Raw genomic sequence first — 14048 nt, 5'->3', positions numbered from 1 at the left:
GGACAGACGGACGGACAGACGGACGGACATGGCTAGATCGACATAAAATTTCACGACGATCAAGAATATATATACTTTATGGGGTCTCAGACGAATATTTCGAGTAGTTACAATCAGAATGACGAAATTGGTATACCCCCCATCTTATGATGGAGGGTATAAAAACGAGGTTTAAGGAACTAATGGTCGTCTAATGGTATTTCGATGTGTTGGAAACAGAATGACAAAATGTGGGAATAACAAGTAAAAAGGCGTTAAGTTCGGCCGGGCCGAACTTTGGATACCCACCACCTCGGGAATATATGTAAACCACCTTTCATCAAAATTCGGTGGAAATTTCATACCTTATGTCCCATATCAGTTATATCAAAATATGTTCCGATTTGGACCAAATACTAAAAGTACACTAGCTATATCTAAAAATAAACCGATCTGAACCATATACGACACGGATGTCGAAGGGCCTAACATAAGTCACTGTGTCAAATTTCAGTGAAATCGGGCCAAGACCTTAAATCGCGATATCGGTCTATATGGCAGCTATATTCAAATCTTGACCGATCTGGGCAAAATTGAAGAAGGACTTCGAAGAGCCTAACCAAACTCACTGTCTCAAATTTCAGCGACATCGGACAACAAATGCGTCTTTTATGGCCCCAAAACCTAAAACGTAGATATCGGTCAATATGGCAGCTATATCCAAATCTGAACCGATCTGTGCGATATTGCAGAAGTATGTCAAGGGGTTTAACTTAACTCACTGTCCCAAATTTTGGCGACATTGGATAATATATAAGCATTTTATGGGCCCAAAACCATAAATCAAGAAATCGGTCTATATGGCAGCTATATCCAAATCTGAACCGATCTGGGCCAAATTGAAGAAAGATGTCGAAAGGCATAATACAACTCACTGTCCCAAATTTCAGCAAGATCGGATAATAAATGTGGCTTTTATGGGACTTAGACCCTAAATCGGATGATAGGTCTATATGGCAGCTATATCCAAATCTGGACCGATCTGTGCCAAATTTACGGAGGATGTCGAAGGGCCTAACACAACTCACTGTCCCAAATTTCAGCAAACTCGGTTAATAAATGTGGCTTTTATGGGCCTAAGACCCTAAATTGGCATATCGGTCTATATGGCAGCTATATCCAAATCTGGACCGATCTGAGCCAAATTAACGGAGGATATCGAAGGCCTAACGCAACTCACTGTCCTAAATTTCAGCGAAATCGGATAAAAAATGTGGCTTTTATGGGACTTAGACCCTAAATCGGATGATCGGTCTATATGGCAGCTATATCCAAATCTGGACCGATTTGAGCCAAATTCACGGAGGATGTCGAAGGGCCTAACACAACTCACTGTCCCAAATTTCAGCGAAATCGGATAATAAATGTGGCTTTTATTGGACTTAGACCCTAAATCGGATGATCGGTCTATATGGCAGCTATATCCAAATCTGGACCGATCTGAGCTAAATTTACGGAGGATGTCGAAGGGCCTAACACAACTCACTGTCCCAAATTTCAACAAACTCGGTTAATAAATGTGGCTTTTATGGGCCTAAGACCCTAAATTGGCATATCGGTCTATATGGCAGCTATATCCAAATCTGGACCGATCTGAGCCAAATTCACGGAGGATGTCGAAGGGCCTAACACAACTCACTGTCCCAAATTTCAGCAAAATCGGATAATAAATGTGGCTTTTATGGGACTTAGACCCTAAATCGGATGATCGGTTTATATGGCAGCTATATCCAAATCTGAACCGATCTGAGCCAAATTTACGGAGGATGTCGAAGGGCATAACACAACTCACTGTCCCAAATTTCAGCGAAATCGGATAATAAATGTGGCATTTATGGAACTTAGACCCTAAATCGGATGATCGGTCTATATGGCAGCTATATCCAAATCTGGACCGATCTGAGCTAAATTTACGGAGGATGTCGAAGAGCCTAACACAACTCACTGTCCCAAATTTCAGCAAAATCGGATAATAAATGTGGCTTCTATGGGCCTAAGACCCTAAATCGGCCGATCGGTCTATATGGGGGCTATATCAAGATATAGTCCGATATAGCCCATCTTCGAACTTAACCTGCTTATGGACAAAAAAAGAATCTGTGCAAAGTTTCAGCTCAATATCTCTATTTTTAAAGGCTGTAGCGAGATTTCAACAGACAGACGGACAGACGGACGGACATGTCTAGATCGTCTTAGATTTTTACGCTGATCAAGAATATATATACTTTATAGGGTCGGAAATGGATATTTCGATGTGTTGCAAACGGAATGACAAAATGAATATACCCCCATCCTTCGGTGGTGGGTATAAAAAGACAAAATGATGACTATTACTATGTAGTCATAAAGTCAATTATAGATAACCACCACATGGTGATCCACTCCAAGCGAATAGCACTAACATTTAAATTAGCCCATCTACTGGCTGTCTTCAATTGGATTCAGTTGATCCAATTGGATTTAGTTGATCCAATTGAAAACAGATGACGCTAATTAGGAGAAGCCAACATTAGTAGAGAGAGGGCAGAGTGGTCAAAATTATCTTTGTTATGACAACCTCTTGGTCCTTTGAATGATGAATAATAAAATATAGAAATTTCGTTGCGGTTGTTTGGGGTATTATTTTTTAACTTTCCCACCCAAGACGGTGTTAAAGTAGTTTAAGTGCCAATCTTTGCCATAGTAAAAAATAGATATACTTACAAAAAATTTCTATAGAAAAAAGGATTTTGAAAAAAAATCTTATTAGTTAAAATGTTAAAATTTTAGAGTAAGAATAAGAAACATATATTCCGCGTGGTGAAAATGAAGACGCATCGATACGAGCCGTGCTTAGCCATCTACAGCGGTCAAAAAAAGTATTCATCATTAGCAAAATTGATAATAAATTCACTTATTTTGGGTAATTGAAGAAAATTTAAAGTAAACAAATAATGCAGTTTTATGCAATAGTTTATTTTTCGTAATATGTTTTAAAATAAATTCAAAAAATAAATTTAATTAGCGCAAAAAATGCAATTTTATATAATAACACCAAAAACAGAACAAAACAAGTAAAAGCGTGCTAAGTTCGGCCGGGCCGAATCTTATATACCCTCCACCATGGATCGCATTTGTCGAGTTATTTTCCCGGCATCTCTTCTTAGGCAAAAAAGGATATAAGAAAAGAGTTGCTCTGCTATTAAAACGATATCAAGATATGGTCCGGTTCGGATCACAATTAAATTATATGTTGGAGACCTGTGTAAAATTTCAGCCAATTCGTATAAGAATTGCGCCCATTGGGGCTCACGAAGTAAAATAAAGAGAACGATTTATATGGGATCTGAATCGGGCTATAGACCGATTCAGAACATAATAAACATGTTTGTTGATGGTCATGAGAGGATCCGTCGTACAAAATTTCAGGTAAATCGGATAATAATTGCGACCTCTAGGGGTCAAGAAGTCAAGATCCCAGATCGGTTTATGTGGCAGCTATATCAGGTTATGAACCGATTTGAACCTTATTTGACACAGTTGTTGAAAGTAAAAATAAAATACGTCATGCAAAATTTCAGCCAAATCGGATAGGAATTACGCCCTCTAGAGGCTCAAGAAATCAAATCCCCAGATCTGTTTATATGACAGCTATATCGGGTTATGGACCGATTTCAACCATACTTGGCACAGTTGTTGGATATCATAACGAAATACTTCGTGCAAAAATTCATTCAAATCGGATAAGAATTGTGCCCTCTAGAGGCTCAAGAAGTCAAGACCCAAGATCGGTTTATATGGCAGCTATATCAGGTTATGGACCGATTTGAACCATACTTGGCACAGTTGTTGGATATCATATCAAAACACGTCGTGCAAAATTCCATTCCATTCGGATAAGAATTACGCCCTCTAGAGGCTCAAGAAGTCAAGACCCAAGATCGGTTTATATGGCAGCTATATCAGGTTATAAACCGATTTGAACTATACTTGGCACAGTTGTTGGATATCATAGCAAAACACGTCGTGCAAAATTTCATTCCAATCGGATAAGAATTGCGCACTCTAGAGGCTCAAGAAGTCTAGACCCAAGATCGGTTTATATGGCAGCTATATCAAAACATGGACCGATATGGCCCATTTGCAATACTAACCGACCTACACTAACAAGAAGTATTTGTGCAAAATTTCAAGCGGCTAGCTTTACTCCTTCGGAAGTTAGCGTGCTTTCGACAGACAGACGGACGGACGACGGACGGACGGACGGACAGACGGACGGACGGACATGGCTAGATCGACATAAAATGTGACGACGATCAAGAATATATATACTTTATGGGGTCTCAGACGAATATTTCGAGTAGTTACAAACAGAATGACGAAATTAGTATACCCCCCATCTTATGGTGGAGGGTATAAAAAGTATTCATCATTGATGTGCTATCATCAAAGTCAAATTCAAATATTATTTGGGAATCCCCCTTTTCTGTTTTATTTAGTAAAGGAGGCTTTGCCCTTGACAGCAAATATTTAATTTCATTGAAAATATAGTTTTTGTCAAAATGGGTCGTAAGCAAAACGAGGTTTCTGATGAGGTAAAAGTTTTGATAATAAAACACCACAGGAATGGTTTAACTCAAAAAACTATCAGTGAAATATTAAATAGACCACGATCTACTATACAATCCATCATCAGAAAGTGGACAGACACGAAAACTGTTGACAATAAACCAAGATCTGGTCGACCAAAAGCACTTTCAGTTGGAGATGTACGTTGGCTAGTGCGGCAAGTTCTGAAAACTCCTTTTTTTTTTTTTTTTTTTTTTTTTTTTTTTTTTAGTTTAACATTTTATTATTGAAATTCATAACTTCAAGATACATTTAGCAATTTCTCCTCGCGAAGCTGAGCTTGTTTGCAAGGACGAAAAAAAAGTATATAGAATATAAAAAGTTGCATTATTATGTTTGTTAAAAATATTACTAATTAATAAATTAATGAATAATGGTTATGGTTATCTTCATTGCGATGCGATTAGAACCCTTTTGATTTCTTTTTTACGCTTCTTTTGGCTGGTTATGGTGATGATATCCGATGGCATTGCATTCCAGGTATTTGGCAGTTGATAGTTGAGGGCATTTTTTCCGTATTTTGTTCTAATTTTTGGCGTTTTAAATAGTGATTTTGATTTTCTTCTTGTGTTGTATGTGTGGTTAATGGGTTTCAGCAGATTTATATCATCGAACTCATTCATTATCACAGATTTATAAAGATTTGTTACGTTTAAAATGTTATGTTGTTTTAGAAAGTTCGAGACCATTTCTGGTGAAAATTCATAGTGTTGGTTTTGATTTTGTGTATATTGAGTGTTTCTATGTGTTATAGTATTTAAGATATTGCTGTTTTCTTTGTGCGATTTGTTTCTCATTAAGGTTTTTATTAGTCTTTTTTGAGTTTTTTGTATAATTTTAATGTGACTTGAGGTTCCAAAGGCCGTTATGCCGTGTCTGATATGCGATTCACCCAGTGTAAAGTATACTTGTTTAGTTATGGAGAGTGGTGCGCAGTTATTCAAATGGTACAATATATAGGATGTTGAACGAAGTTTATTGTTTAGCAAGTTTATGTGTGTTTTCCAATTGAAGTTTCGGTCAACTGTTACGCCTAAGTATTTATACGTGTCCACAGCTTCAAGAAATTGATCACATTTTCCATTACACATTTCATATGTAGATTTATTGTCATGTAGACAATCGTAGTTATGGAATTTTATTTGTATATTTGAAGATTTTAGATGTGGTTGGCGAATATGCATAACTTTAGATTTGTTTGCATTGATTATCAGACCATTGTCGTGACACCATCTTGATATAACATTGAACTCAGATTGCAAGATTTTTACAGCTTCTGATGGGTCCTTGTGACGCACAACAATGGCTGTATCATCTGCATATGCAAATGCTTCACTGTTTGTCGTGACGTTTATTAATTCATTTGCATATATTAGATACAATATGGGTCCAAGTTTTGAACCCTGCGGTACACCGTAATTGGATTGCATTTCACTGCTATAATTGGCATCAATTTTAACTTTGAACGTTCTTTTATGTAAATATTCATTGAGCCACTTTAGGCATTGTCCTCGTATTCCATTTCTTTCCAACACACTTAAAAGGTTTGAATGGGGTAGGGTATCAAATGCTTTACTAAAGTCTATAAACAATACTAAACAGTTCATATTATTATCTAGTTGTTGATTTATATACGACGAGAAATGACCTAACAGTTTATTTATATTTTTGCCTTTTTGGAAACCATACTGTTGTCTGTTGATGATACCATATTTATTCAAAAAACCGTTTAATCTTCTCACTATTACTTCTTCTAGTATTTTTTCAAATAATGGCAGTATTGAAATAGGCCTGTAATTATTATAGTCTGATTTTGTGCCGGATTTGTAAATAGGTCTGACTATTGACGTTTTAAGATCAGACGGAACTATTCCTTCATCAATACTCGAGTTAATAAGTGAGGTTATTACAGGGGTAAGTTTTCTCGCATTGTTTTTTATATCTATAGGCCTTATTCCATCAACTCCTGCTCCTTTGTTGACATTCAGAGTTCTGAGAATGTTGGAAATTTCAGCTTCATCCGTATTTTCAAGAAATATTGTGTTTTGAACAATACGTGGAGTTTGAATTAATGTTTTTATTTCGCATTTGTGGATAATATTATTTACGTTTTCCTTAAATTTAACTGCGAAGTTTTCTGTTATAGTTTTTAGGTCTGCTGATTTAAAGTTTTTCTTTATAACATCGTCTACATTATCAGTCTTTTTTCCAATAATGTCGTTTATAAGGCACCAAGTTCCTCTTATATTGTTTCTATTTTTTTCAAATTCTCTTCTTCTATATTCGTTTTTTGCGTTATTTATGATTACATTTAATTTATTGTTAAAAAATTTGTATTCTTTTTCTTTCTGTGTATTGTTTTTGCTTTTCTTATAGCTTTGGTATAATTTATTTCTCACATCACAGTACTTTATAATTTGATCGTTTAGCCATGGAAAGTCGTTTCTTTGTTTAAGTTTTCTTTTGTTTTGTTTTGATTTATTGTAGATTTCGTGAAATGTTTTGCATACAATTTGATATTTTTCTTCGCAAGTATTATTTTGGTTTAAAACGATGTCCCAGCTTGTGTTGTTTATAAACCAATTTAATTTGCGTTTATCAATGCTAACTTTAACTTTATTTTCTTGGTTTGATTTCTCACAGTGTATATTACTAGAAACATGTTGATCTTTTGTGTTTTTTTTGTTTGTGTATTTAAGGCAACCGAAAATGGCATAGTGATCAGAGAGAATACTTCTAATGACGAAGGCCTGAGCGGTCGTTATTTTGTTTGTTCGGACATACATATGATCAATGCATGATCCATTACCTTTGCCAGCGTCCCTCGTTATTGTGTTCACCTCACATTGTAGTCCATTTGCGGACATCATGTCTCGATACAAAGCAGTTGATTTGTCTTTCTCTTTGGCTATATTAATATTCATATCTCCTACAACCAATAACACTTTTCCTTTATTTATTAAGTTCATGTTTAGTTCAAGTTCGTTTATGAAATCTTTTACATTTAGAGAAGGTGGCCGATATATGGGCATAAGTATAATAGGGATTTTTTCTATACACATCTCAAGGGCTAATGACTCAAAGCTCTTTGTATTTAATAATTTTACGGTAAAGTTTATATCGTTTCGCATGTAAACTGCTATTCCTCCACCTTTATTTTTGCGGTTTAGAAACACACCATTAAAGTTTTGGATTGTGTATAGGCAGTTTTCTTCGTCCATTATGTTGGTTTCAACTAGTATGATTAATTTCACTTTATCTAATATTTTATTTATATCTGTTAAAAAGGCGTTGAAATTTTTTCTTAGAGACCTAATGTTCAGATATATGAAATTCATTTGGTACCTATGTAATTCATTTAATTCATTTATTTCATTAAAGCTGTTTAATGTTTGGGTTTTGCTGTCTTTCATTTTTTTATTTTTTTTTCTATTTTATTAAATTTGGCTGACCAATCCTATGAATGTGGCCGAAGAAAAAGTCACTATCTTTTTGTTTGCTTTTATGTATTTTGATTTTTTGATTATTTAATATTTTAATATATTTTTTAAATCATTTTTTCTACATCCGATTCCGATATAATTTTTAACATTGATTCATTTTCCTGTTTTTTCGCATAAATTTCGCCATCCTTTACCCAGACAAATCTCCAATTCACATCTCTGGCTTTCTTTTTTGCTAACCAAAGCAATCGATTTTTGTGTGCCGTCAATTGATCTTTGACATAGATATATTTATTGTTTTTACCGTCTCCATCATCTTTGTTTATATCTGCTGCTTCTAGTCTATGACCTTTGATGTTGGCCATCAATTCCTTTTTTTTCCTCATTGTGCAGAATTCTACCACGATCTTCTTTTTATTTTTGGTTCGATATACGTTATCTATGTCGCTTTCTTCAATATTCACACTTGCTTTTCCAGCAACTAGTTGAACAATTTCATTTACGTTTATATCTTCGTTTTGTATGTTATTTATTTCTATGTTTTTTCGAATAATTTTTCCGAAGGCAAATGCGACCATTCTTCGTAAAAACACTATGGAATATTTAGGGAAGGAAGTTACTACACAAACAATTCGAAATACACTCAAAAGGCATAGTTACAGAGGAAGAACTGCACGTAAGAAGCCCTTTATAAATAAAATAAACCGAGTGAAAAGGCTAAACTTCGCAAAAATGTATGTAAAACAGCCCGAATCATTTTGGAAAACAGTCATTTTTGCAGACGAGAGCAAGTTTAATCTTTTTGGGTGCGATGGAAAGGTCATAGTGTACAGAAAACCAAATACAGAGCTTGAAGAACGAAACACAGTTGCTACTGTAAAACATGGTGGAGGTGGTTTAATGGTTTGGGGGTGTATGGCGGCTTCAGGAGCGGGAAATCTTGAAATTATTAATGGAGTAATGGATCATAAGTATTACATTGACATTTTAAAGAGGAATTTAAAAGATAGTGCTGTAAAACTTGGGCTTGGTAATAACTTTCAATATTATCAAGATAATGACCCCAAACATTCTGCTTTAAATACCAAGATGTGGATGCTGTATAACTGCCCCAAAGTCATTAAAACTCCTCCTCAAAGTCCCGACTTGAACCCAATTGAACATCTTTGGGAACATCTCGAACGCAAATTGAGAACGCGCAATTTTTCGAGCAAGAGTCAAATGCAACAGGTGATAATGGAGGAATGGACTAATATAGACCAAAATATAACCGCTAAATTAGTCCAATCGATGTCAAACCGTTTAAAAGAAGTTATAAGACGCGGTGGTCGAATAACAAAGTATTAATTTTTTTAAATTATGTTATTTATTTTTTTGTTTTTTTGCAATGATGAATACTTTTTTTGTTTAATTTTTTATGTTCAGCTGTAAAATGGCCCTTTTTGTTCCAATAAATACTATTTTTTTCTTTAAAAACAATGAAATTGTGTACATATATATATTACACAAGCACTACTGCATCATTAGTTTAATATGTTTTTATTCCAATTGTCTTTTGTAGACTTATTAAAAAAAAAACATTGAATGATGAATACTTTTTTTGACCGCTGTATATATATAAAAATAATTTTTTGTTTGTCGATTTCTTTGTTTGTGTGTTCCATATAGGCTCAAAAACAGCTGAACCGATTTTCTTGAAGTTTTCACAAATGGTGCATTATGGACCACGGGTGTTTATTTTTCAAAAATACCAGATCTCGTAGATGGGTAGGGCAATTTAAGCTAAGTTTTGTTTGCACACCTACAGCAACATAAAAGCATAAATTTGGTATCAAAATCTGGTTTAGGGTGCCCAGCCCCAAAACCCGCCAACGGATTTTTGGACCAATCACTACAACATGGGGATCAAATTAAAGTAATTTGAGAGTAGAAACGAATCTGATATACAATTGTAGGACTAAGTGTTTCGTGGGTCAACCCACCCCTCAAATCGGACATATTTACCGACCATGGCAATATGGATCTTACATTAAACGTCTTTGGAAGGAGAGCACGAAATCGACATTCATTTTTGGGACCAAGTCTCTGGGGGTCCAAATTTTACTGACCATTGCAGTAGGAGGTTTAAATAAGTTTGAGAGCAGAAAAATCCACAGGAAAATTGGAATACATTTTCAACTAAAATTTGGCAGCAATTTCCAAACTTAGAGTATTCCTTTCCAACATAGGATTATTGGGCGCAGCGGAGCGGGCCGGGCTCAGCTAGTTTTGTATAAATTGTAAGCAGAATCCATGGTGGTGGGTTCCCAAGATTCGGCCCGGCCGAACTAAGCACTCTTTTACTTGTTATGTTATCATTGGTATTTCATTATATGTGTCAAAATTGTCAATTTACATACGATTCATCATTTTTGATATCACACTATATGTGACTTTTGTATTACATAACCTAAAAAGGTATCAATAGCTCATAATTTAGTGCGTAAAAATGGTAACAGTTGTGAGAAAGTTGGCAAAATCATGAAGTTGTGAAAACAATTTAACTTGGCGTTGCTTTCATCCAACTAACGGCAAAAACCGCTGATTTCTTTATATGTTTGTCAAAAGATATAGAGTACCGCTCTGACCGAAATAATAGCATGTGCTATTTTGAAATGTGATTGTCTTATGTTAGTTTCATTCATATCACACTATGCGTGCAACTTTAACAATAGCAAAATTTGACATGTGACATGTCATGAGACAAGAACATATAGTGTGATAGAGCCTTAAGTGACCATCAGGCTTCAGTGGCCATCAGGACTTCCTAGCAATTAGCATCATTTTGTAAGAACGTAGTTCTAAGGAATAAAATTTTACAGTTTATGGGCTAATGGAATCATTGGACCGTACTTCTTCAAAGAAAATGCGAGTCGTATAGTAATTGTGAAAGGTGAGTGCTACCGTGAGATGATATCCAACTTTTGTTTTTGCCCAAAATGCAAGAGCTTGTCTTGAAAGACATGTGGTATCAACAAGAAGGTGCCACATGCCATACAGCACGTGTAAAAATTGACTTTTTGAGAGGCGAGTTTGGTGAACATTTCATTTCACGGTCGGGACCGGTCAATTGGCCGCCTAGATCGTGGGGTTTAACGCCTTTAGACTATTTTTTGTTGGGCTATGTTAAAGCTCATATCTATGCAGAAAATAATCTTCAAATATTAATTTATATGAACCATACTATCGATTCAAATAGAGATTTAATTTCTAAATTTCATGCGTGTTTTTCTTTTTGAACAACATTCTTAAAGCTCTTAAAAAAATTACCCTTTATTTTGCTTATATAAATTTATACCTTTTAACTCTTATGAGGACCAAGAACCGTCACAATTTAGTTCCAACTTAGCATTGTATAATTTCAGTTTAGGATCGATACTTCAGAGTCCATTTGTCGCCGCCAGGTGTGTGATGGACGTTTTCTCTGTCGACTGCCTTGGGGGTTCCACTCTATTGCTTGCCTTGCCACGTAATCTGCTGATTTTCTTAGCATGTGACCAATCCATCGCCATTTCAATATAGAATAGATGTTTTTGCGTAATTTCCCAGAGTTGGTTGTTGTGGATAGTTACTGTCCAATATATGCAGACGATTTTGCGCAGGCCTAGTTCATAAAAATTTGCATTCTGCCGATATCATACAAAGCCTCACTCCATAACTCACATCTATATAAATAGAATCACATATTTCATATTGGATTTGAATATGCTGAGTTTTGTCCTTCTCAAAATTATGTTATCTTGTTTGTATTGTTGCCTATATAGACTTTTGATCTGCCAGTCGTTTATGTGATTCTGCCAGGAAAATAAAACGAGTCCTTTTCCCCTGGCCTTTCGTTATTTATTTGTAGCAGTGGGCATGCCAAAAGGCGCCCGGACAATCCAGGGCCTTGAAATTTTGCACACGATCTTGTTAACACCCCATTTCAAATCTCTCTACCCATTCTCACAGGACATATCTTTACTAGTTTTTTTTTCGTATTTCTCCCAATGTGTGTCGTATGCATAATCAATATCTTCCACTCTCCCTAAAAGCCTTGAGTGGTCAAATCAGCAGTTAAATAGGAGTGGTTGTAGCACACAGCCTTGCCGAACCCCAGTTTTTATACCCATCACCATAGGATGGGGTTATACTAATCTAGTCATTTCGTTTCTAACACCTCGAAATATTCGTCTAAGACCCCATAAAGTATATTTATTCTTGATCGTCTCGCCGTTCTGAGTCGCCGTCCGTCCTATCGTCTGCCGAAATCACTATAGCGGTCGAACGCGTAAAGTTAGCCGATTGAAATTTTGCGCATATTTTTCATATTGGCCATATCGATTCAGGTTAAGAAATAGCTTCCATATAAACCGATCTCCCGATTTGACTTCTTGAGCCCTTACAAGCCGCCATTTATGTCCGATTTAGGTGAAATTTTTCATGCGGTGTTCTGTTATGACTTCCAACAACTGTGCGAAATACGGTCGAAATCAGTCTATAACCTGATATAGCTCTCACTCCAACCGTTCTCTCGATCATCCTTGTTCGGTTCCTTGAAGCTTCAATTTTTACTGGTTTGACAGAAGTTTGGTATGTACAATAAATAAATTAAGACCTTCATCTAAAATTTATTTTGTATAAAATTTTAGCAGAATCCAGGTGGTGGCTTCCCAGGATTCGGCCCGGCCGCACTTAGCACATTTTTACTTTTTATACCCTCCACCATAAGATGGGGGGTATACTAATTTTGTCATTCTGTTTGTAACTACTCGAAATATTCGTCTGAGACCCCATAAAGTATATATATTCTTGATCGTCGCGACATTTTATGTCGATCTAGCCATGTCCGTCCGTCCGTCCGTCTGTCTGTCGAAAGCACGCTAACTTCCGAAGGAGTAAAGCTAGCCGCTTGAAATTTTGCACAAATACTTGCACAATACTGCACACGGTCCATGTTTTGATATAGCTGCCATATAAACCGATCTTGGGTCTTGAATTCTTGGGCCTCTAGAGTGCGCAATTCTTATCCGATTGGAATGAAATTTTGCACGACGTGTTTTGCTATGATATTCAACAACTGTGCCAAGTATAGTTCAAATCGGTCCATAACCTGATATAGCTGCCATATAAACCGATCTTGGGTCTTGACTTCTTGAGCCTCTAGCGTGCGCAATTCTTATCCGATCAGAAAGAAATTTTGCGCGACGTGTTTTGTTATGATATCCAACAACTGTGCCAAGTATGGTTCAAATCGGTCCATAACCTGATATAGCTGCCATATAAACCGATCTTGGGTCTTGACTTCTTGAGCCTCTAGAGGGCACAATTCTTATCCGATTTGAATGAATTTTTGCACGCAGTATTTCGTTATGATATCCAACAACTGTGCCAAGTATGGCTTATATTGGTCTATAACCTGATATAACTGTCATATAAACAGGTCTGGGGATTTGACTTCTTGAGCTTCTAGAGGGCGCAATTCGTATCCGATTTGGCTGAAATTTTGCATGACGTATTTTATTTTTACTTTCAACAACTGTGTCAAATAAGGTTCAAATCGGTTCATAACCTGATATAGCTGCCATATAAACCGATCTGGGATCTTGACTTCTTGACCCCTAGAGTTCGCAATTATTATCCGATATGCCTGACATTTTGTACGACGGATCCCCTCATGACCATCAACAAACGTGTTTATTGTGGTTTGAATCGGTCTATAGCCCGATACAGATCCGATATAAATCGTTCTCTCTATTTTACTTCGTGAGCCCCAATGGACACAATTCTTATACGAATTGGCTGAAATTTTACACAGGTCTCCAACATATAATTTAATTGTGGTCTGAACCGGACCATATCTTGATATCGTTTTGATAGCAGAGCAACTCTCTTCTTATATCCTTTTTTGCCTAAGAAGAGATGCCCGGAAAAGAACTC

The sequence above is a fragment of the Stomoxys calcitrans genome, chromosome 1 (assembly GCF_963082655.1).
Source record: "Stomoxys calcitrans chromosome 1, idStoCalc2.1, whole genome shotgun sequence".
Taxonomy (NCBI): Eukaryota; Metazoa; Arthropoda; class Insecta; order Diptera; family Muscidae; genus Stomoxys; species Stomoxys calcitrans.
Note: the sequence above shows the minus strand (reverse complement) of the source record.